The sequence below is a fragment of the Triturus cristatus genome, chromosome 10 (assembly GCF_964204655.1).
Source record: "Triturus cristatus chromosome 10, aTriCri1.1, whole genome shotgun sequence".
Classification (NCBI taxonomy): domain Eukaryota; kingdom Metazoa; phylum Chordata; class Amphibia; order Caudata; family Salamandridae; genus Triturus; species Triturus cristatus.
Window position 1 is genome coordinate 1006726299 of NC_140593.1, and position 25412 is coordinate 1006751710.

General features: G+C 44.1%; 1 protein-coding gene across 1 annotated transcript in view; it reads right to left on the bottom strand.

Moving 5' to 3' along the window:
- The window catches only part of CACNA1H (calcium voltage-gated channel subunit alpha1 H), a 1553446-nt gene that overhangs the window by 895467 nt on the left and 632567 nt on the right, over positions 1-25412 (bottom strand). The window lies entirely within an intron of this gene.

The following is a 25412-nucleotide window of genomic DNA, read 5'->3' on the forward strand; positions in this document are numbered from 1 at the left end:
AGGATTTTGTCTATCCATATAGTACGGTGCTCTTTCTCTGCGGGGCAGGGAGAGAGAATCTGGATTTACAAAAAGGACATATTGTTTACGTGACACTAATATCTCTTTAATTAGCTTGTTACTAGAACCTCTCCATCTGTTTGTGAGTAGTTCCGTTAATATATCAGGTAAAGGACCAGGGTCAGCATGTTGGCTCTTATATAATATGAGGAGTTGCTGAATCATATAGATTCCAGCTAAACGTTGTTCATCTGTACTGAGATTAAAAAATGTGTGTGCTACGGTCTCATCACCGTATTTTTCAGGACTGTCAATCCAGTGAACGGCTGATCTGGCTAATTCTTGCTCATCCATGGAATCGAGGAGGTGGTAACCCCTTCGTTCTCGTAGTATTTTATCTGCGGCTTGAAACAAATGTTCAGGAGATTTCAGATTTATTACAGGCGTCGGATACGTTCTGCTATTATTTGGGCATACAGAATGTATTGGATCAGGAAAACATCTAGCATTATCACAGGATCTTCCTCTGCCTACATAGGCTATGGTCTCTGACTGTCTTGCGGAGTTCCCTGATTCGGACACTTCATCTTGCTCAAACTCGTCTGTTCCCAATCTTTCTTCATGAATACGCTCTATTTCTTTACGGATTTTTCGGCACATGGCTATTATACAATTTTGTTTATCGTGTCTCCCTTCTGATATATTCTGACTCCATCTTGTAAGAATAAGCATTGCATTCGGGTCTACCCCCGGACGATCTTGATTTCTGATCACACAGTTTATGAGGAAACGTAACAGTTCCCCCTGTATTTCTACTTTCTGGAATTCCATAGCTCTGTTAATACATCCTGGATCTCGTCCTGTTTGAACAAAATGATATATGTTATCTAGATGCGTAGTCATCCCTGGTAACCTCGCTAAATACTCTGCGGCTCGCCTGATACGTAATGATGCCAGGACCATTTCGTCCTCTTTACCGACCACGGGGTCATATCTACAATTAACAAGGAGTTCCTTAAGCGTACGTTCATTTACGAATTTTGGTGTGCGTGAATGTGCTGACTCTTGAAAGACAAGTTTATTTATTCTAGGTGGTGTAAAAGTACTGCTAGCACCTCCCGTGGCCCTATCTGGGGCGTCGGGTGTGAATGGGTTCGTTGAACGTGACACAGCAACTATGGGTGTCGATACCTCTGTAGAGTCGACTGCGGAGACAGATGCGGAAACAGATGTGCTTGCCGACGCTTGTGTCGGAACTTGCTGTTGCACGGGGACAGATACCTGATCCTGACGTTGAACCCCTCCGCCAGACGGTCTATGTGGTGTGGCGTTAGCATACTCGGGAGCTGCGTCATCTAGATATGAGGAAAGAAAAACATCTTCTGCGGTTCTGGGAAGCCCCTTTGGATGTACCTTAATTGGAAATAATGGGGGTGGCAAGTCTTTTGGTATCTCTGGAGCAGCCTTAGGTAATCCTTCGGCTAGTAGGGGATACATACCATTCATAAGAGCATTTCTTTGTCTATTTACTTGTTCTGATTTCACTCGGATACCTTCCTCAATTAATAGATTTTCTTGAACTTTATTTGAACTTTCTTTACTCCTCTCTTCTTGTCTACGTGCTTTTTCTGTTCGTCTATGAGATTCTTTACGCCATAACTCAACAGCGTCTTTCTGTGACTGTCTGACCTTTCTTTTCCATAACTCTTCCTCCACTTTCATGATGCACTCTGCATCCCAGGTTCCCGCTATGGGCCACCTTTGACTTTCCGGTAATCCCTTGGTATAATCTACCCATAGATCAAGAAACAATATGGCATCTAAGCCATGTTTATGGTACATAAAATGCCCTGGAGTGTCCCTAGGAGGAATAGGAACTGCTTCTTCAAGCACCCCTTTTCTGGTAGTAATCTGTCTTAACTTTGAGAAGAGCGGCATGTTGACAACTGATCTGATACTTACTCTTGAACTCACTTAATACGAAAAACACAATAATGAACGGTGAACAATGAACAATCATTCATACCACAATATGCAAGACATTTCTGAATACTTTAAACATTAAACATTAAACATTGTAACAATGATCGACAATGATGACAGTCTGCCTAACTAATCACCACGCTGAATTCTTGACAATAACTGAATACTTCGGAATACTTGATATACTGCTAAACAGTACATATACACTGCTAAACAGTGCAGACCGGATTTGTGTACCCAAATCCGTCTTGACCGGCACAACCTATGTGCGCGTCAACACGCCTCCCCGGCGATGGTACTCACCGAGTAGCTCCTTGAAACGGAAGGCCTCAGAGAATGGACAGGACTCGATGACTGCGGACAGCGGACCCTCTGGACATCGGGATTTCGGAAAACCTGGTGGGCCTCTGTATACCTCGGATCTTGCTCTCTCAGCTAGGCTCTGGTCGGGATACTTCGCACTTCTCACCGCCTCGTCTGGGTTGATCGCAGCCTCAGTCGCCCCCGCTTGACCGGAGGGAGCTTACAGGAAATCCTGCTGGTACGCGTTTATGGTCCGTCCAGCTGTGGCAGGAGACCGGGCCTGCAACGCACCGCCGGCGCGTGAGATGAGAAAGTGTCCCTATTCGGGCGCCATTATGTGGTAAATAAAATACCGGACTGAATTTCATACGGAATCTTAAAATAAAGTAAAATAGCTCAAAATAACAAGAGGCAGAATCCGTGGTATAAGAGGTTTTCTAAATGGGCTTTATTCCAGTCAAAAATGGCCGACTCGAGTCGCGGCCTTCAGGTTCCGTCACCACGAGGGTTCAGGAAGTGAAGTACAACACTTTATTGACAGACATGTATTTTTATAATAAGTGCATTACAATGAAACGAATGTAGAAGGCGTAACATTTGATAAGAAAAGTGACAAAATAGGTACGTAATCGAAACTAGGCGTAATAAGGAATAAAAGAAACATGATTGGTTAGGATTATCAGACATAGGTGGATCTATAAGATAATACTTGGCATAGATGCGCGCGCAGCAGTATGACGTGTAATTGACGTGCAACTAGGGGGTGAAGGGGACTTGACATTTAGCTCTACATGTGGAGACGAGAAGTCTGGGGGGTCAAGTCAACCTAATCCCAAATCATATCTATCATCCTATGTTTGGAGAACTATGTTATCCACAAGGAAGGACTCTCGGACAGAATCTATTCTATACTAACTGTGTGTGCGTGTACAAGCGTCTAAGTGTCTATATGAGATGCGAGGGGCAGAAAACCTTCCATGGCAGCAGGGCTATGAATCACTTGCAGGAGGACGGAAAGGCTGAGTCCTTTGCTTGTGAGCTAAAGGAAATGTTTACCTAAATCACTAGACAGGAATGCATCGGCTGAAGAGCAAAATAGATAATTCGAAGGTGAAATACAGCTTCTTGGCAGGCATGCGAAAACTGGCCGAGGCAGGCACCGTTAGCTGCACAGGGAGTAGGACAAAGTTCATGGATACAGATGCGAGCTCAAGCTGAAGCTGTCAAAGACAGAGAGCAGGGAAAGGCTTTGAGGACAGAATCGGGCCTACTTGCCTGAACTGTAAAAATGTAGTAACTTAGCCATATAAAGTCGGTGGCCTTTCATACCTAGGAATCGAATATCCAGCCCATCGATGGCGGATCTGACAGAGAACATGTCGACGGTAGACACACATATGTTTGCGTCTTAGAAACTGGAACTGGAGGGAACATACATGTACTTGTAACATGCATATAGAACCGTTGGGGTCCAAGATAGGGGACATAACTGACCAGGAAAATCCACATTTCCACAGTTACATGACTGTAAACATTCGAATCGGTCGAAATCAGGAAGTGTCGGCCGCCATTTTCTGTCTCTCGCACTGAGAAACAAAGGTGGGGAACGTGAAAAGGGGGCAACGAAGAGAGTTGCAGACCCCCTAGTGTTTGTCAGGGGGTCCAAGAAGGACCCAAAAGTACGGAAAATACATTTAATAATTTTAAAAAAAAATCGCGGAGTGCGCGTACGGTAAGCTTACCGTACGCGCACGGCAAAAAAAAAAAAAAAAAAAATTAAAGAAGTAACAATCATATTTATTAAATAAATTAAAGGACCCACAGGAGAGAAAAAAACAAATTTTACTGTGTAAAAAAAGGCGAGGCGTGCACGGCAGGGACTGCGCAACGTGGGTGCTCGGTGCGCGAAGCGCACCTAGCGCGCAGGGTGTGCGCACAGTGAAAAACCAGAAAAAAAAATAATAAATACATAACTTAGCATTTAAAAAAACGTACAAATTCACTGAAAAAACCATAGGTTTCACACACGTTATAGTTAGGAATTATCATTTACAAAACCTTGCAAATTCACTTAAAAAACCATAGGTTTCACACATGTTATAGTTAGCTGTACATTTCACTCATAAAAAACCAATGAAATTCCACGTTATAGTTAGATCAGGTAACTATAACTTGCGCGACCGCAATCCACAATGTGTAATTTCAGATGTCATCATTGATGTCATGAGTGATGTCACTGACCATGTCATGAGTGATGTAATATGTGACGTCATCAGCAGTTTATTGTGGCTGCGCAAGTTATAGTTACCTGATCTAACTATAACGTGGAATTTCATTGGTTTTTTACGAGTGAAATGTACAGCTAAGTATAACATGTGTGAAACCTATGGTTTTTTAAGTGAATATATATATATATATATTCACTTAAAAAACCATAGGTTTCACACATGTTATAGTTAGGTGGACATTTCACTCGTAAAAAAACAATGAAATTCCCCCGTTATAGTTAGTTGAGATAACTATAACTCGCGCGCCTGCAATCCTCTGCTCATGACGTCACATATTACATCACTCATGACATGGTCAGTGGCATCACTCATGACATTACTGATGACATCATCCTTGTGATAGAGTGGCGGTCGCGCGAGTTGTAGTTATCTCAACTAACTATAACGGGGGAATTTATTTGGTTTTTTACAAGTGAAATGTCCACCTAACTATAACATGTGTGAAACCTATGGTTTTTTAAGTGAATATATATATATGTGTGTGTGTGTATATATATATATATGTATGTATATATATATATATATATATATATATATATATATATATATATAATATTTTTCACTATTAGTGTTTTAAATATAGAGTTCAGTTAGCTGAAATATGACCCTCTCTGGCAGCTGAGGTATGTAAAAATGCTTTTAAATGTATGTTGTGTGCGTGCCTGTGGGTGACAGTATTCTGTGAGAGTGTGTGTGTTAGTGTGAATGTGTGTGTATATGTAAGCATGTGTGTGTGAGGGAAAGTGAAGGCCAAAGGGCGTGTGATGACACCTCCACTACCCCAGCCATTTTGGTGAATTGACGTGAATGCAGACAGCACTCACGATGCAAAGTAAGATGAGGCAGTGGATTGTGAAACTTGGTGCTACTTTCGGATTCTCTCTAACGTCACTCCACATTTGCGTTGGATAGTAAATCCCATTTTAACACTTCACATGGGCTTTGTGGTACAAAGGTAATGCAAACCCAATGCAAACCTTTAGTAAATCTGGGGCCAACTCTACATTGCTGTGCATGTCACTTACCACAGCAATTTGTCCACAACCCACAAAATAACTTTATGGCGAAAAGAGCAAATCAAATGACAGTGTTTACATTAATTTTACAACCTTGTTTACTGCCATCGGGTTCTCGTCCATCCCATGTGGACTCAGAACTGGTGGTTCCCACTAAATCACACAGAACTACTTTAAAGACAAATTCCTGGCGTAATTCCCATGACATGGCAAATGGGGTGCACATTACCAGCTGTGACTCGACCAAGCCATGCAAGGGGGTCCTAAAAATAGTACGCAAGGTCTCCCTCACCAAACCAGGGTCGCAGTCCTTCTGATCTGAAAGTGGACGGTAAAGTTCGCATGTGTGTCATAAGAGTGTTGCCTGTGCAACGAAAGTATCGAGTCGATCCTGGGAAAAAAGATCTTAAAAAAAAAAAAACAGACGCGCAACAAAACTCGTTTTACTCGCTGCTGCACAGATGGAGTCCATTTGAAGAAACACAGAGAGCTGTTTTGGCCTAGACAATAACAAGCGTCGCGTGCTAATAATAAAATTAAAAAACAACAATAAAAAAGACTGCACATTAAATTGTTGTTTTGTTCTGAAATTGACCATACGGTAATTCCCAAATAAAAGCCTACCCTTTTTACATTCTGGGAATGTACACATAAATCTAAACATTTATGGCACTTAGAGGAAAGAAACATTGGCTTAGCTGTACATTAAATGTGGTAAATAGGAACTTTCTGGCTTAATGTCCAATCTCGAGGGGAAGGGGCTCTCTAGAGGGCACTACGGATGCTTGATGGGGTCAGTAACTTCCCACTGCAGGCTCAGCATTCAGTCAAACCTGCTACAAATTATTCTTCACATCCGGTTTGTTCTCTCTTCCGTGTCTGTAGTTTTTTTTAAAGTACATAAATTAACATTTGTTCATGCTTAAAAGTTAGCATTTTACTGAGAAGCCTTCCTACTGTACTGCAATCGGGGCACCAACTGGGTGTCCTTTAAAGCAGAAGAGCAAGAAAAGCTCTTCCATGTCATGCCAGGGAGTGATTAGGTACTAATCAAACAAGCATTGGCATAGCCAATAGGTCTCGCCTTTGGGACCTTATAAGTGTTTAGCCATGCAACAGTTGCATAACTAAACACTTATAAGGTCCCAAAAGCGAGACCTATTGGCTATGCAAAGCGCGAAAGTGATCGTGATCGCGATCACGATCAAGCATCAAAGCGGCCGTGCAGCCGCGAAAGTGAAAGTAATCGCGGGAAAGCGCGGCGCACGCGCCCGCGCACATGCACTGTAGCTCTAAGCTGGCCTGGTAGCACTTTTTGGAGCCCTCTCAATAAGTCTCGTCAGACCAGCGCATGTGCTGGGTCAGGCGAGACCTAAAAAGCAGGAGTGGCCCATGCAGGTAAGACGGAGTGGGGAGGGGGGGGGAGTCGACAGACGACGTCACAGAAAAATAGAATTTAAAAAAAAACACTTACCTTGCGCTCGCAGCATCGCCGACTTTGCGATGCAGCGAATGCAAGTAAAGTGTTTTTCTTTTTTTACATTTTATTTTCCCTCGTCATCATATGTTGACTCCGCCCCACCTGCCTCACCGCCCTTACGTGCATGAGCCGCTCCTGCAAAAAAGGTGAACTATGGGATTGATGAGCGACAAAATGTTCCAGCTCTGTTAGGAAGAGCCACTCATAGCTGGTAAAATATCCCATACATGTGCAACTATACCATGCACCATATTCATGACATTAACAAAATAATTGTGCAGGATGATCAGAGAAAATAGAGTACAGAATTAAACTCAGAGATTTGGCAACCATGGTTACATATCCATCACTTACCAGATTCCCATAAAATTGGCAGTGGCCTCGTTATCTTGTACAAATCCGCTTTTTTCACCACCTCTCTCCCAACCACACATCATGCCACTTCAACTGCCACTTGCACCACAATCTACTTTATATAATGTACGCCTAAACATGGCAAAAGGGATGTCAGAAATTAGACATGTAACCAAGCACATTTTAGTGTAAAGTTAGTGATACACGCTTAGTAAGAAGATTGCAAAGTTTTAAAAAACAGAAGGATATCTTCAGCTGTCAGTGCAGCTTAGAGAAGGACATGGAATGCTGTCACTCGGTAGCAGTCTTGCATGACATGTTCCGAGCCTTTTCCACTGGGTAAAGTCTTCAGTCTAACAGTTCACCACAGCACCAAACTGTCCACCATTTTAGCCACCCCTCCTTGGCTGTCTGATACATTGGCACTTCTGTCATCCCTGCTACCCACACCCACTGCGCTCCCTGTCACTACATGATTGTGATGAAGGCGAAAAGTACAACTGATGGACAGGATGCTGAACTATGTCAAACACTCACCCCCAGTCGGAGATTTGGGCCTACATTTTTTTTTTATTACCATGCCAAACTAGTGTGGAATCAGCCATATGCAAATCAGTCTTGACGCTGCACCCCATGGTAACAGACCAGCCCGGACTGCCAGGCAAGGGCCTCCCTGGAATGGAAACCAGCATCTTAGGAATGGTTTAAAGGTATCATACCTCATCAGCAAGGCTAGCTTGAATCCAGTGGGATGGTGGCCGAGGAACCTACCTCTGGGCATCCCTATCTGAACTGAGGTGACAAATGCAAAAAGAACAATTGATGGATGGAATGTTGAACATTGTCAAAAACTCACCACTAATAAGAGATCTAGGCCTAAATCCATTGTTTTTTTGCTTACCACACCATTCCAGTCTGGACCCAGCCATATGCAAATCAGTCTTGATCCTGCTCCCTATGGTAACAGTCCAGCCCGAACTGCCAGGCCAGGACCACCCTGGACTGGAAACAACCATCTTAGGACCGGTTTCAGGGTATCATTCCTCATCAGCCTGGATTGCTTGAATCCAGTGGCATGTCGACCATGGGGCCCACATCTGGGTATCCCTGTCCCACTTGGGGTGACACATGCAAACAGAACAATTGATGGACGGAATGCTGAACAATGTCAAACACTCACCCCCCAATTCAGAGATATGGGCCTAAATTCATTGTTCTTTTGCTCACCACGCCATTCCAGTTTGGACCCAGTGTTATGCAAATTAGTCTTGACCCTGCTCCGCAAGGGAACAGTCCAGGGAAGACATGGCTTGCCAGTTCGGACTGGACTGTTCCCATAAGGCACAGGATCAAGACTGATTTGCATAGAGCTGTTTCTGAACTGGGGTGGCAAAGTGAGCTAAAGAATGATGATGGATTCAACCCAGATCTGTGACTGGGGGTGAGTGTTTGAAAAGTTTCAGCACTCCGTCCAACATCTCCTTGTGTTTGCTTTGTTCGCCCTAAGTTGGCAGGGTATGCCCAGACATGGGTCCCTTGCTCATTTTGCCACTGGATATAAGCTAGCCTGGCTGAAGAGGGCTGTTAGCCCGAAACCGTTCCCAGGATGCTTGTTTCTGGTGCAGGGAAGACATGGCTTGGCAGTTCGGGCTGGACTGTTCCCATGAGGCACAGGGTCAAGACTGATTTGCATATAGCTGTGTCTGAACTGGGGTGGCAAAGTGAGCTAAAGCATGATGATGGATTCAGCCCAGATCTGTGACTGGGGGATGAGTGTTTGAAAAGTTTCAGCACTCCATCCATCATCTCCTTGTGTTTGCTTTGAACATTCCACAACGAACCACTTGGAATACGGAGTTGAGCAAAAACTCCAGCAACTCGCTGTCAGGGTGGAGTTTATCGGCACGCTCACCCCTAGTGTCAGCAATCTGACTTTGGGGGATTACTTGTGGCAACAATAGGGGTTCTTGGCCACCAAGGGGACTTCATCCTCCTACCAGTAGTGTGCCAGGAGGCCCCTTTGCAGAATGGTTGAGAAAGGGTGAGGGCCTTCGATGATGGCTCAGCAATCCTGCTGTGGGGGACTTACTTGTGGCAACAATATGGGTTCTGGCTCCCAATGACCCTCAGCAGCCAGGGGAACTTCATCCACCAACCAGTAGTGCGGCAGGAGTCCCTTTGCAGAGTAGTTGAGAAAGGGGGCAGGGCCTCTGAAAACGTCTCAGCAACCCCACTGTGGGGACTTACTTGTTGCAACAAAAAGGGTTCTTGGCCCCCAACGACCTACAGCAGCTAAGGGGAATTCATCCCCCAACCAGGAGTGCGCCGGGAGGCCCCTATGCAGAATGGTTGAAAAAGGGGGCAGGGCATCTGACAATGTCTAAGCAATCTCATTGTGGGGAACTTACTTGTGACAACAATAGGGCTTCTTGACCCCCCAATGACCCTCAGCAGCCAGGGGGACTTAATTCACCAACCAGTAGTGCGACAGGAGTCCCCTTGCAGAGTGGTTGAGAAAGGGGGCGGCGCTTCCAACAACGTCTCAATAATCCCACTGTGTGGGATTTATATGTGGCAACAATAGGGGTTCTTGGTCACCAAGGTGACTTCATCCTCCATCCAGTGGTGCACCAGGAGGCCCCTTTGCAGAGTGGCTGAGAAAGGGAACGGGGCCTCCAATGACGTGTCAGAAATCCCGCTGTGGGGATGTACTTGTCGAACAATAGGGGTTGTGTAGTATTCTCTGATGTAGTATGCTCTGGTATTATGTTAGAACTGTTCATACTCTGTGTACTTTACATGTATTGTAAAGGGTCAGCCGAACATTCTGCTGGATCACATAGTATCCTAGTAACACCAGCAGAATTTTCAGCTGTTCTGAGAATGTTAATGTTTAAAAACAGACTGTTTTCCTTTTCTGGTACTGCTGGAGTGGATTTGTTTTCTGTGTCCTCCACAGCCGTGTAGTCTGCTTACAATAAATCTTACCTACCAAATTCTCTGTGTCCGGCTTATTTACTACAAGATCTTGGCCCCCAACAGCACTCAGCAGCAAAAGGGACTTTATCCCCCAGCAAGTAGTGAGCCAGGAGGCCCCTTTGCAGAGTAGTTGAGAAAGGGGGCAGGGCCTCTGACAACGTCTCAGCAACCCCACTGTGGGGCTTACTTGTTGAAACAAAAGAGGGGTTCTTGGCTCCCAACCACCTATAGCAGCCAAGGGGACTTCATCCTCCAACCAGTAGTGCACCAGGAAGCCACTTTGCAGCATGGTTGGAAAAGAAGGCGGGGCATCTGATGAAGTCTCAGCAATCCCACTATGGGGTACTTACTTGTGGCAACAATAGGGGTTCTTGGCCCCCAGTGACCCTCAGCAGCCAAAGGACCGTATCCCCCAACCAGGAGTGCGCCAGGAGGCCCCTATGCAGAGTGGTTGAGAAAGGGGGCGGGGCATCTGCCGATGTCTAAGCAATCTCATTGTGGGAAACTTACTTGTGGCAAAAATAGGGGTTCTTGGCCCCCAACAACTCTCAGCAGCCAAGGGGACCTCATCCCCTAATCAATAGTGTGTCAGGAGGCCCTTTTGCAGAATGATTGAGAAAGGGGGCGGGCCTCTGATGGTGTCTCAACAATCCCGCTGTGGGGGACTTACTTGTGAAAACAATAGGGCTACTTGGTCCCCAAGGACCCTCAGCAGCTAAGGGGACTTCATTAGGGGTGGCCATGCAATACTCAGCCTGCTCACGGAACTCTGCAGAACTTGTCAGAGTTTTCCGGCAACTCCTTGATAGACGCATAACTTTTGGTTTTCATTTAAATTATGGAACCCTAAACTGTGCCACAAAGGGAAAATATAGGGTAACCATCAACAGTAAGGATTTGGTAGGAGAGATGGACGAGCAGCAGAGATAGGGACATTTTCCTTTATGGCTTTACAGTCCCATTCCACCAGAGTCTGCAAACCACTTACTAAAGGTTAACAACAATGCTCCACGATCACAACTTGATCCTTTCTAGAATTCCAATGTGGAATCCCCACAACACACTGTCCTGCAACAATAATGAGAAACCCAATTCCAATAACACATGGCACTCTAAAGGCCTGCATTCATCTAAACACACATTCAGAAAGCTAGAAAACACCTTCTGTTCGCCTAGGTTACTTGAAGACATTTCTGCCCTTAAAACAAAACCATATGTTCAGCCTACAAAAATATAATTTGCCGAGTCAAATCAGAATATTAAAACATGTCCTTACTGAGGTGAAAAATGAAAGCCAAGTGCTGTTCGAGGCAGTTACTTTATGCACAACCCCCTCCCACTGTCCTCCCACAATCTTCAGCCTCGAAAGGGAAACAACATGCATATTGGTCTCAGTAGCTCTCAAAACCAAACCACACTGGCCTCTCACATCCTACCCTACAATTTGCCCCAAGGCAGCCCTTCCGGCCCTTATGGAAAGTGATCTAACTGTCTCACTTTTTGCAGCATCCTATGTTAATGCCATGCTCCCCTTCCCTCATCATCAAAGCTCCTTCTCACCTGTCTCCCACTAACTTGACATCATGAGCATCTGTCTCTAAACCTGAATCTTCTCAACTTTCTTAAAATATACCAATGGCCTCTACATGAGAAAATGACGAATTGGACTCTAACCGTCTCATACACTGTAGGTTGGTTACACACCTCACCCTCCTTGGGAAAACCAATGAGAAGTGCAGTGACATTGTGGCTCCAAGAACACTTACCATCAAAAACTACTCCAAACATAGCCGCCTAACTTCTTGCTGAAAGTGTGTACTGAGACCATGAACCTACAAGCTGTTGACACTCTACAAGTTATGGACAAAATAATCATCAGCAGCCTTTGATGCTGTTGACCACCATGTATTACCTACACTGTGATACTGTCCTCAAATGGTCTGCCCATTCTTTGATAACATGCAACAATATGTTTACATTGACTCCTTCAATCCCCTCCAGTGAAATACAGGGTCACTCTGAGTTTCAACCAAGCCTCTACAGTGTTTAGTTTCTAGAACAAGAAAATCCTATCATAGATCCCATAATCAAAAAATATGGAAGCCTCAACAATTAACTCCCAGCTCGCTGTAAATTGCTTCTGTATCCTGAAGTTAGGTTGGTGATTCATAAGTTGCCCAAAGATAAAATTAGAAGCAACCGTGCACCAGTCCTTATAGGTCAACAGTCAATGTTCCTCAAGAATCAGCCTCTTGAATACTCACTGTCCAGGATCCATCGACTGAGATGTTTTGCCAATATAAAGTTAATTTTAAAAATCATGGGAGCAGCTCTCTGGAGGGCAGTGGTTAACTGGTAAAAAACATAAGTGCCGGGGTTCTCGTCAGAAGGCAGCTTGCACCAGCCCATTTCTCCTGTTAGTGCATCCTAAACAGAATCAACTACTAACCAAGAAAGTGGGGAGACAATGTGGCGTAATGGCCAGAGCCACGGACTTCTGAGCTGGGGAGCCAGGTTCAATTCTCGGCTTCCGCTCAACATCCTGTAATTCAGGGCAAATCATGTAATCTCCCCGTGTCTACCATAAATGAATGTGTCCTTAACTGGTGCTCATGAAAAGCACCGGAGTTGATAGTTAAGAGCCAGTGCTCAGCACTGGAAACAACCGGCTCAAATTAAGCCCTGCAAGAGGGATAAAGCCCTAGACCATGCAATGCTCAGGAGGCTGAAAAAGGATTCGAGACCAGATTCCGACCCACTGTTCACCAAAGAAAACTGAGCCTGAATGAAAACAGTTTGTAACTCAAATACAAGAATATACAGCTTGAATCTTAACCAAACATCTTGGGCTATATTATAGGAACTTAGCAAAAGTACAAAAAAGAACCAAAACAGGACAGATCGCTTTGCACAACTATTGCTGCTTGCGCAATAGGGATGAAGAAAAATGTGAAAACCCAGCCACAACTGCATTGACACAAGCAAGAGTATGACAAATCGATTTTGCATTTCTGTGTGCTGTTACATAAGATGCGAGGACACTACAGTTTCCACTTTAAATCTGAAAGAGTCTCATTTCTTTACAGGAATGGTAGATCATTGACTATGGCTTGATTGCTAAAATCTGTACCACAAATGTACATTGAATTAGAGTCATGCATGTATGTTAAATGTGTTCAGCTACCTGTTTTCTCATTTGTCTTGGAGCAAAAACCTTTGTGAAATGATGACTGTGGCAAACACTACCGGAACAATTTGTGATGACAAAAGCAGCAAAACAGTGTGAAATGGTTTGCACTTAGATTTTCATTAGAGGAAACTTTCTTTAAACCATCCACTTGATGCAACAGGCCTGCTCTCCTACCCATGGTGGGCGCTGGAAGTAGGGGTGTGGGGGTGCTGCAGCTCCTTCAAACTAACCATGCTGGGGTTCAGAAGGTGAATGAGCAATAAAGAAGTCATTATATTTTGTTTTGATCTTGTCACATCTGTTGTGCATTCAAAGACAAAGGTCAAATGTCAGGCTTTGTCTTCTGATAAATATATTGCTGCTTATTCTTTTAACAGGAAGAATGGTGTTTTCTTTAACTGACTTCAAAGTTAGAGGATTTTATTAAATGAATAATGTGACCACCTTACTGGGTTACAGGACGTTTGAAACGAAAGGCAGTAGCATGTCAATTGTATTCTAACACACAACAACATTTAAATACCTGTAAAAGGATTGCACAAATATTTCAAAATATATCACCCATTAGGAAAGAACATATGAGGTGCATTTTTGTAATTCTAATTGTGTTGGAAACAAAGGGCATAGGAAACATACGATCAGGACAAAAGAAGATTCTTTTCTTGGTGGTGTGCAAATGATACATATTTGCAAAACCTGCTTCCCACACATTATTGTATGTGCAGTCCATAGTTTTATGAGTAAAACTACATATCTACGCAAACTTAGTGGCCAATTTAATAACAAGTGTGTTTTCTGTAAATGACAGTACACTACCACACCATGCTTTAGTGATATATTTGCAACACTGTGCTCCAAAATGCACTACAAGCTACATACGGCATCCTTACCACTATCATGCTGCATGGCCGTGGCTCTTTTGCTACACTTGTTCTTTGTGTGATGCTTTTTCACAATCACCATGACTTCAGTTGTGTAATACTGATGGCAGCACCCCCACTCTGAAAATTGTTGCAGCACCACTGCTCCTACCAAAGTGACTTCATGAACTTCTGCATCACCATCACCTCTACAGGTGGCCTTCTCCTCATAGTGGACAGAGGAGCCCCCGTCCTTCCAGTCTTGATAAAATACTTTCCAACATCTAACACTTTGGACCAAGTGGACTGCCTGGGTACATCACCACAGAGATAAGCATGAACCAGCCCTAATTGTCAAACAACCCATAAAGTAACTCTGACCCATCTATACCTAAACTCCAGGCCCAGAATATTGGAAAACAGTCTACCAGCTCTTTCGCACATGTATGGAACCCCATCAGGCATTCGCCCATCAAGAATGCAGCCTCAGAAAACCAGACAGTGAAATCACACCCAGTAGACTAACCAGTATGGGTCTGCGAATGGACAACATTTTTCACTTATGTGTTTCTTGTAATCATGGTGAATATTATACCTACTACATGTAGGTTGCAAAGTCCTCTGCATGTGGGTTTCAGATGAGGACACCGGTGCCCCTTTTAATTTGTTGAATAAAATAGGTTGCCACCATCAATCCAGTTGGAAACTCATGAAGAAAACTGATTTACCGGTAACGTCAGGAAAATGACACATCTTTTTTTCCAGTGGCATCTATTACTCTTGCGGAAATATCTCTAGTCTGTGAGGCTAGATTGCTTCAGGGCATAGGCATGGGAAAAAGAGAAAAACTGCAACTTCTGGCTTGGCAATGTTCAGGATTTACTCTCCTGCGATACAAATTTCCTCTACCCTCTCAAAACACATCAAGGACACTACACACAGTGGACCTAGGGCACTGATTTTGGGCTAGTTATGATAATCATTGCCCTTATAGGCAGGGCCACTGGAATTATGAGATTGCACGGCCGCTGCATTTTTTAATAACTATAGATTTGCCACATTTGCACACAATCCATCATTTGCTGCATAATCTGCAGATTTTAACAAAAAATACTTTGTTTCCAGCTCAAACGCTTCAAAGGTTACTAAGAACGCAGCGAAACGTGTTGCCACGCAGTGGAAGGCCCTTTGCAAAGGTTGCCTGGACATCTTTCTGTAGAATATTGTTATATTTGGGTGTTAAACTGGTACTGAGGAGATGCAAATAATGCCCAGACATTGTTAACAAGTTTAAAAATGACAAAATAATGAAGTAGTGGTATCAGAAAACGTGCAGCATAATTTGCCTTCTCTTGCCACATAATTTATTCAACCCTGCTGCATAGTTCGGCTCTCCTGTGCCGTATAATTCCAGTGGCCCTGCTTATAGGATAACAAGTTACACAATGAGAGAGGGCAAGCACACCGTAGGTTACTTGTCATGGGTGTACTAGAAATGCAGGCCTCCTATACTGTTTGTTTCTTCTGACACTGCAGCTTGTCCCTAGCCATCTCCTGGGGATTTGCAGTGAAGGGTTATGGAGCAACCTGGGGTCCTTTGTAAAGTAAACCTTGTGCCTGTTGCCTGGTATTTTGAGTCACAGATGTGACTATCACAGGCAGAGCTCAGAAAACAAAAGAAATGCTGTATTATGAGGATCTATAAAAAAAATCAAGTTAATATTAGCAAAGCAGCCGACCACTTTAAAGCACAGAGACTGTGTTGTCAGTCTGACCCCCCAAATCCATTTTACAACAAATCTTGACATTTCTTAAAACAGACACCATATAAAAATCTCTCGTAAACTCACACCAAGATCAGATAGCCCACACGCAAATGTCTGTAAAAAATGTACAGTGACTGCTACAAAATGCCTATTAAAAAGGCAATTAAAAACAGAACCTTTCTGGGAAGCTTTATTTCAGTCTGGCGCCTGCCACGTGTCAGTGCTAGTCGTTTCACCCAGATACAGTTTCAAATCTGCCAACACACAAATTTGTAGCATGTGTAACACAATATCATGGGGAGAGGAGTCATAGGCGTAGCTAGAGCTTGTGGCGCCCGGGGCTATCCCTCTGATTGCCGCCCCTGGGGGGGGGTGGGGGGGGAGTGGGGGGGGGTTGCTGGGGAAAAAGGACGGCAAGCACTTGAAAGAGGACCGAGAGACACGTAGTATCGCCGATAATAGTTACCTCGATCATGCAAGTTACATGCACATACATGACACGGTCCAAGGCTACACAGTTGAATACACCGGTGACTGGCAGTGACTGGCAGTACAAAAGAGAACACACAGACTGCATGATCTATCTGGGGAGTCAGAAAAACCGCATGTGACATCGATCAGATCACATATAGATAACACATAGAGAGGCAAAACTCCAAAATACAAAAACTGTACAATAGACACTTAAGTCCAAGTTGTTCATTAATACAAAATGTTTTCTTTAATGTTGCAAGATGATCGTATATAGCAGCAGCAAGACAGCCAACGCGTTTCGCCCGACAACGGGCTTCCTCAGGGCAAAATTCGAAACTAGTCCACTCTTGGGTCAGTCACTGATATAAAACGATCCCAGCTTGATTTGCTTAACAATCATACGAAAACTCGTCTTTAATTTCTAGTATGTACAAGAGAAGGAATTCTTCAACTAATCCCAATTTTGAGGTAGATGTACAGCAGTTAAGTCCACAATTCACGTTCGTGTAATTTAAGCGTTGTATGACACTCACAAACGTTCACTACGATTGGTGAATATCCTGAGCAATAGATGTTACTTCATGACTGGCCCAGTAGGATGCCGAGTCCTCGTATCTAGACCGGCCGACAGCCTTCAAACAAAGCGGAAAATCCATCAGAGAGCTGCGTGAACAATTACCTGGTAATCCCCTCAGCACAATGCAAACATGCACATACATGACACTGTTCGGGATCCATCATCTACAGCTGACATTAAATGACCATTCATCATGGTCCCCCCATTAAAGCATTGCACTTTGTGATCTGCACGGTACATGTTCTTTGCAGCAGGCACATTAACCCTCTGTGCTATCTTTCCAGGAGTCAATCCTTCCACTAGACAAAACTCGGATCTCTCTCTAGGAAGAACATTAATCACCGAAGTTATCATGACATTTTTATTGTTTCTGAAAATTGCTGGATGCCAGGATGGAGGCAGCAAGTTTTTTTTAAACCATAATATACTTGCAAACACTACGCACCCACCCGAAATAGGTACCCAGTGCGGTCACACCGTTTGCACCGCCCTAACCTGCTCAAGGTTCATGTGACCTCGGTGACAGAGTCACAGTGACTGGATCACTGTTGCTCTAGGGTGTGCTGCTTCGTAGGCCTGCCCGCAAGACTGGAGATGAACTTGAGTATGGATTGTGGTGGACAGGCCTTCAAGGTTAACTCACAATTGACACCACTAGGGTACACCTGCTTGTGCTAAGACATCAAGCATTCTAAGGTCTAGTGGGGCCTTGTAAGGTCTAGCATGGGAATATGCTCCCTCAGTAGAGTGGTCTGGTGGACTGGTCATGAAGGCTGAACCCAGTTCCCCAGTTCGAAATTCGACAGCTCTGGCCATAGTGCCACATCCTCTCCCCCACTGAACCCCATACTGCCCCACTGAGAGAAATTCTCACTGCCTTCAGCTACAACCTAATTGTGCACGCTAAAAACACTTGGATGTGGCTCAATTCAAATTATGCACTTCATAAGAGTAATATGCTGCCTAAAAAAAAAGTAAAAGCAAACGCTCATAGGGAATGCAAGATTAAGTAAAGCATGTGAAATGTAAGCAGAAACAACATGGTTACCTTAACGATGTCTCACTCACTATTCAGAAATCAGCGAGTGGTTTTACCTGAAAAGTTAAGGACATGACTACAGGGCCCTGAAAGGAACCGTTTCAATGTCCATTGCTTATATTTATAATAAACTTAAGCAGTATGGTTTAAAAAGACCACATCCATAAACAGAGCCATGGTACACATTTTGTTTTCCAATCCATCCATCAACCAGGTATTGCAGTACCTCCAGGAATGGTACACTTCCCCACCTGGGGACAACCATGCTGTTCAAAGAAAGATGAGAAAACAAAAGTAGCGCTTCACTGCAAAGTCTGTAAAGTGAGGCTGATGTGTTTGTATGCGAATAAAACCAATCTGGCCACTTTGCAACCACTCTGTCTTGCTTTATTTAGTTATGTATTTATTTTTCATATTTAAAACCTTCTATTTCTCGCCATCCCGCTGCACTTTGGAATAGAAAAAGGGCAGAAAAAGGGCATTTCCCGCAAGAGTGTTTTTCTTTTTTGGATCCATTTCACAGGGAAGCAACTAAATGAAAGAAGGAAAGAGGTTGTGAACCATTTCTTCAAGTTACGGTTTTCAGTAAGTGAGGAGCAAGACAGAAAGAGAGGGAATAATAGGAAGAGAGGGGGGAACAGCTGCCAGCACAAAAAAGAAGAGGAGATTGCCAGAGTCCTATTCCTTCTCTGCCCATCCCTGAACGTCCACGAAAGCAAGCCGAGCCTTATCTGAATGCCTTTGTCCGCCCCCAAAATAGTGCCGCCGGGGGCGGACCGCCCCCACCGCCCCCCACTAGCTACACCACTGAGAGGAGTTGGCCTAAGGGCTAGGGCGGTGGACCTCGAATGTGGGGAATTAGGTTCGAGTCTCGGCAATGATGCTGAACATCCTGTGATTCTGGGCAAATCACTTAATCTCCCCGTGCCTAACAAAAAATGAATGTGTCCTGATGTAATGCAACTGGTGCTATGCAAAGCGCTCTGATACCTGATTCGGGTCAAGTTTGTGCTATATAAAACTCTAAAAAATAACTAAAAAAACTCTGCTCAGACTGTCTCCTGTGAGGAGCTGGTATCACTCGGAGGGCGAAACCATGCTCTGGAAATCCCTGTGTAGTGTGGGTCTCCAACTCACATTTGGAGGCTGGGAACCCCTGATGTTGATGGGGATTAAAAGACACACAAATTATGGACCAAATGCGGAACAAACAAGTCAAGAGATCTGGGTTAAATTCATTGTTCTTTTGCTCATCATGCCACCCCAGTTCAGACACAGCTATATGCAAATCAGTCTTGACCCTGCTCCTTATGGGGACAGACCAGCCCGAACTGCCAAGCCAGGTCCTCCCTGGACCAGAAAGAAGCATCCTAGGACCGGTTTTGGAGTATCGCCCCTCATCAGCCAGGCTAGCTTGAATCCAGGTACACCGTGGGGAGTGGGCAGGGCTGGCTTTAGGGCAGTGCACTGGTGCGGCTGCACTGGGCACTGACCTGGAGGGGGGTCACTGACCTCATGGGGGCCAACTTATGATTTAAAAGTGCCTGCTGCAGAGATCTTAGTGGGTCCAGCTTCCATGCAGTAAAAAAACAAAAATGTCAAGATAACCCTTGTGATTAATGTTCCCACTAAAGAGAGGGATTAGAGTTTTGTCTATGGCAGTTTTGACTCCCCATAAAGTAGCGTTGAAGGATTATATGCCTCCGGCATCGAAGAATATTATATGCAGCTAGCTAAGTGGATCAGTATAGCCAGCCTTTAACAGAGCTTTGAAACAAATTAAATGTATAAGAGATAGGGGCTACAGAGAGATGAGGGGCAGTTTTTCCGGATAGCAGTGAAGGATTCTGAAAAGGTCGTCATAGGGGAGGTGGTTTTGCGGGGGGGGGGGGCGGGTGAGGGGTGAAAAAAACTGCACACCAGGTGCACCAGCGCTACAGCTGGCCCCAGGGGTAGGGGTTGGCAAACTCCCCAGGACATTAGGAGAAGCCGCAAAAGCTGTTGTTTGTGTGTTGGGCAGGAGACAGTCCCCAGCACAAAGCCGCTCCCCAATCAATGACTCTGCCCTAATGCCTCATAATAGGCAATGGGATTACAACCCTGAATCCTAAACAGACTCCGCCCCTTAAAGCCCCTACCTCGTCTCACATGGTAGAATTTATCTGAAAATTGGAAGGCTTGCAATTTATATTTTTGAGCAAAGTGTGATTGTTTGTGTACTGAAGACACAGGGGTGCAATATGTCTTTAGAAAGTGTAGCGCCCTGTGGAGATCAACGCGCATCAACAATTCTTCATTATCAAGTGAGAGCTGGGCCTGTAAGTGCTTAACTGGATGCTGTGAGAGATAAATCAAGTGTCCTCTAGCACAACCGTGTGATTCCCATTGAAAACCAATCTCTTCCAATTCCCTAACTTATGAACTGCATTAGAAAGCCTGTGGGAAGGATCTTGAAGTCAGATGGCTCTATCGAGAGTGAATCTCTGTGGAGAACATAACAGCTACAGCACAGTCCAGCAGGCATAGAAAAACAATTTAGTGTGTTTATTCAATTAAATAACACTAATTTATTCTGTGTATATGAACAATTATAAATCACATCAACAAGTGAGGAATCAGGTGATTAGGTTAAGCACATATTCTATAAAGTTAAACATTTCTGCCCAAGAAACAAATACAATGTAACAAGACAAAGAGGAACCAAATAGCAAAAATACACAATGTTATTAAAAATTCAAAAAATTTCAGTAAATAATGCCAGCGGTTTTTATAACAATTGTACAGCAAGTGCCATAGATTGCAATAGGAGACTGCTTTTCCATTTCATTAAATTATAAATATGTAAAGTATATCGCTGGGCGTTGAATATGTAATACTTAATTTTGCGGTATTAAGTGGCTAAGGCATCAGCCTTGGCGCCTGTGCGCCAACAAGAAATGTGTATGAGGGGAAAGCAAATTATTAAGGAAATCTGAGATGTCTACAATTGCTCCGTCTCTTGAAGAGATGATTAAAGTTTACACGTGTGAATGGATTTATCATTCAGATATGCACTGATGAGTGCTGTTTTACACAGAAAATAATCAAGTTAATGCTTCATGGTTTAAAATTATTTTTGAGTTTAGAGCAGATGGTACTTCCTAAGTTATGGTGAAGTTGGATATTTCGTTACAGGTTTGAAAATGACACTTTTAGAAAGTTGGCATTTGCCTGCCTTAGCCATTTAGTGCTTGTAACCAGTAGCTGGGTCACATGACTGGAAGTAGCGGACAGATGAGCTTTGTGTTTTCCTCCTAGACAGCCATGCCGAACACATAGCTTAAATGTGGATGGATAGACCATCATTGGCAGTATGGGAGGGAGGAGGTGGGCACAGCCCCTTTACACTTGAACAGGCTGTGTCCTGCCTCCACACAAAGCGCTGCATACCCCCTGTAGTTAGTCTGGAGCCAGGACAGGGGAGCAGGATGCCTGGGGACTTCAAAGGGAAACTTATAGATGCCTCTCCCCCACTTCAAAGACACAACTGGGTATACATTGTTGACCTCAGACACTAACTCTTCAGTACACTTCTGGACCTGTTGATATTCTGCCAGGAAAAAGGACTGGTATGCTGCTGAAAGGACTGCTTCTCTGCAGGACCTGCTACCCTGCTGTGCTAATTTACTGCCTGGCGAGGAAGAACTGGAACTGCAACTTCATCTTGAACCCAGGACACCAGAGTGACTCCAATGGTTATTCTGCTGGTCTGCCGTTCTGAGCCTCAGGGACAAAAAAGGCTCTCCAACATCCTGCACCAGCCCCTGGATCCAGCTGCAGCAAGTTCCCGACCCCCAAGTGGTGCTCCTCAGGTCCTGGACCATTGGAGTGGCTCCCAGGTACTGAATTCAAGCGTTTTGGCCCGTTTGCACCAAGCCCTCATCGCTTGTACCGAACTTCAGCACAAAGCTCCGTCCGTCTCTCCATGCTCCAGCATCAACAGCTCATGGGGACCATCAGCGTAAAGCTCCAGCAGTGCCCGCTCATGACACAGGCTGGCTCTTCCTGCTACGCTGATTATCTCCTGCGATGCTTCCCCTGGTCCTAGCAGACCTCTCCAACATGAACGGGACTCTTGGCACAAATTTGAGAAGGTAAACCTCAGCAGGCCTAACTTGGCAAATGTATTCAACCTGAAATCCATCGCTGACAGCCTGAAAGTGTGACTTTAACCTGGTCCAGCGTGACCAGATATTACCTCCTGGCGCTCTATGCTTTTATGTGCTATTTTACACTAACCACTTTAAAAATTCCTAACGCTGGTTCTACTGATTGGATTTTTGTTGTTATGGTCATTTTATTTATTACATGTTGCACTATTTTTCTAAACTAGTGTGGGATCCTTTTGTGGTATGTTTTCATTATGTTACTGTTTGAAGTGTTTCACAAATATTTTACACATTACCCTTGAGTTAAGTCTGACTGCTCTGTGCCAAGCTACCAGAGGGTTGGGCACAGGTTAATTTGGCATTTGCTGGTGCCTTACCCTGACAAGAATTGTGGTTGCTGCTTGACCAGGGCTCACAACCCAGTCAAGTATCAAACTAATTTATTACACTTAACAAATAAAGAAGCTACCTTATTGTTATTTTCATGATACATCACAGTTCACAACGTTATAATCATGCCTATTTCAAATTGATGACCCCACAATTGTATTAGTCACATATTTCCCACATTTGGGGTTTTTTGACATTGCAAATGGATTTTGCTTAACCATATGTCCAACACATAAGGTGTGTTTAGTGTTTGGTCACAATATACTACAGGGAGTAAATCAATGAGCATTCCACCCACTGTCTCTTTTCTGTCCTTCCCATCACTGGGACAAGCTTGCTGATGCCCTTAAAGATCGTGCAGGCTGCTCTTTTAAAAATCTTTGCAAAAGTGGAATTTTCTAAACTTGCAAACTTTAAAGACATAGTAGATCATGTTGTCAGTTGCCTAAATGTACTTCTTTGCACACCCTTCATTTAATTATAATCTTACCTCATAATTATTTATCTGAAACCGTGCCCTTTTTAATGCTTCTGGCAGATTAATATGTTAATCATGAGGGAAAAGATTGTCGGAACAACGTGGGTTCAGCCATGCGTGTCCCAAAAACACAAGTGCAACCACGCTTGCCTTAACCATGCATATGCCTTAACCACGCATAAGCGTGGTTAGGGCACTGCAGCGTCAAGCTGCTGGAATGGGGAACAACCTTTACAACGCAACTTTTACAACGCACTACCATTACAACGCATTTTTTACAACGCATAATCCATTACAACGCATGATATTACAACGCATGACACTACAACGCATTTTTAAAAACTACCATTACAACGCATTCCATTACAACGCATACTACCATTACAACGCATACCATTACAACGCATAATATTACACTATACTATCCAACACTTACCCTACTGTTGCACCCCCTGGAGTTAGAATAGTAATTTTTACCCCTATACTATCCAACACTTTCCCTACTGATGCACCCCCTGGAGATAGAATAGTAATTTTTACCCCTATACTATCCAACACTTACCCTACTGATGCACCCCCTGGAGTTAGAATAGTAATTTTTACCCCTATACTATCCAACACTTACCCTACTGATGCACCCCCTGGAGTTAGAATAGTAATTTTTACCCCTATACTATCCAACACTTACCCTACTGATGCACCCCCTGGAGTTAGAATAGTAATTTTTACCCCTATACTATCCAACACTTACCCTACTGATGCACCCCCTGGAGTTAGAATAGTAATTTTTACCCCTATACTATCCAACACTGACCCTACTGATGCACCCCCTGGAGTTAGAATAGTAATTTTTACCCCTATACTATCCAACACTTACCCTACTGTTGCACCCCCTGGAGTTAGAATAGTAATTTTTACCCCTATACTATCCAACACTTACCCTACTGTTGCACCCCCTGGAGTTAGAATAGTAATTTTTACCCCTATACTATCCAACACTTACCCTACTGTTGCACCCCCTGGAGTTAGATTAGTAATTTTTACCCCTATACTATCCAACACTTACCCTACTGTTGCACCCCCTGGAGTTAGAATAGTAATTTTTACCCCTACACTATCCAACACTTACCCTACTGTTGCACCCCCTGGAGTTAGAATAGTAATTTTTACCCCTACACTATCCAACACTTACCCTACTGTTGCACCCCCTGGAGTTAGAATAGTAATTTTTACCCCTATACTATCTAATACTTACCTTAAATGTAATTTAATATTATGCGTTGTAATGGTATGCGTTGTAAAGGTAGTATGCGTTGTAATGGTAGTGCGTTGTAAAGGTATTTTTTTAAAATGCGTTGTAGTGTCATGCGTTGTAATGTCATGCGTTGTAATGGATTATGCGTTGTAAAAAATGCGTTGTAAGTGCATGCGTTGTAATAGTGTGCGTTGTAACGTCATACATCCGCTGGAATGAGCAGACTGAGGAAGAAAAAGGAAGAGAAAGGATCAGGAGGAACTCAGTGAGGTAAATGGGGTTGGGTTTTTAAGGGTTGGGGTAGTTTTCAGGTTTGTGGGCTGGGGTTATTTTTAGGGCTGCAGGTGTCAGGATGTTGTTTGGGCTGGGGGGGGGGGGTCAGGGTAGTTTTTAGGGCTGGGGGCCAGATAGTTTTTAGGGCTTAGGGGGATTGGGGTTTTTTTTAGGGCTCAGAGGGGTTGGGGTAGTTTTTAGGGCTCAGGGAGAGGGTCGGGGTAGTTTTTAGAGGGAGGGGCGGGGTTCGTTTTCAGGCAGAAGGGGGTAGTATTTGGTCTCAGGGTGGAAGCTTGGAGGCCGTTTTAGGGCCCAGGGTGGAGGGCAGGGATTGAGCTACTTTTTAGGGCTAAGATGGGGGGATTGGAAGTTTTTAGTGCTCGGGAGAAGGAGTTGGTTTTCAGGAGAGAGGGGTAATTTTAGTCGTCAGAGCTGGGGGCAGGGGTCGGGGGGGGATTACACTTACCTGAAAAGTCTTAACCACAGATATTTCTTTGCCATACATGCCTTAACAATGCATATTTAGTTGTAAAGGCAAGCGTAATAAAGGCATATGCGT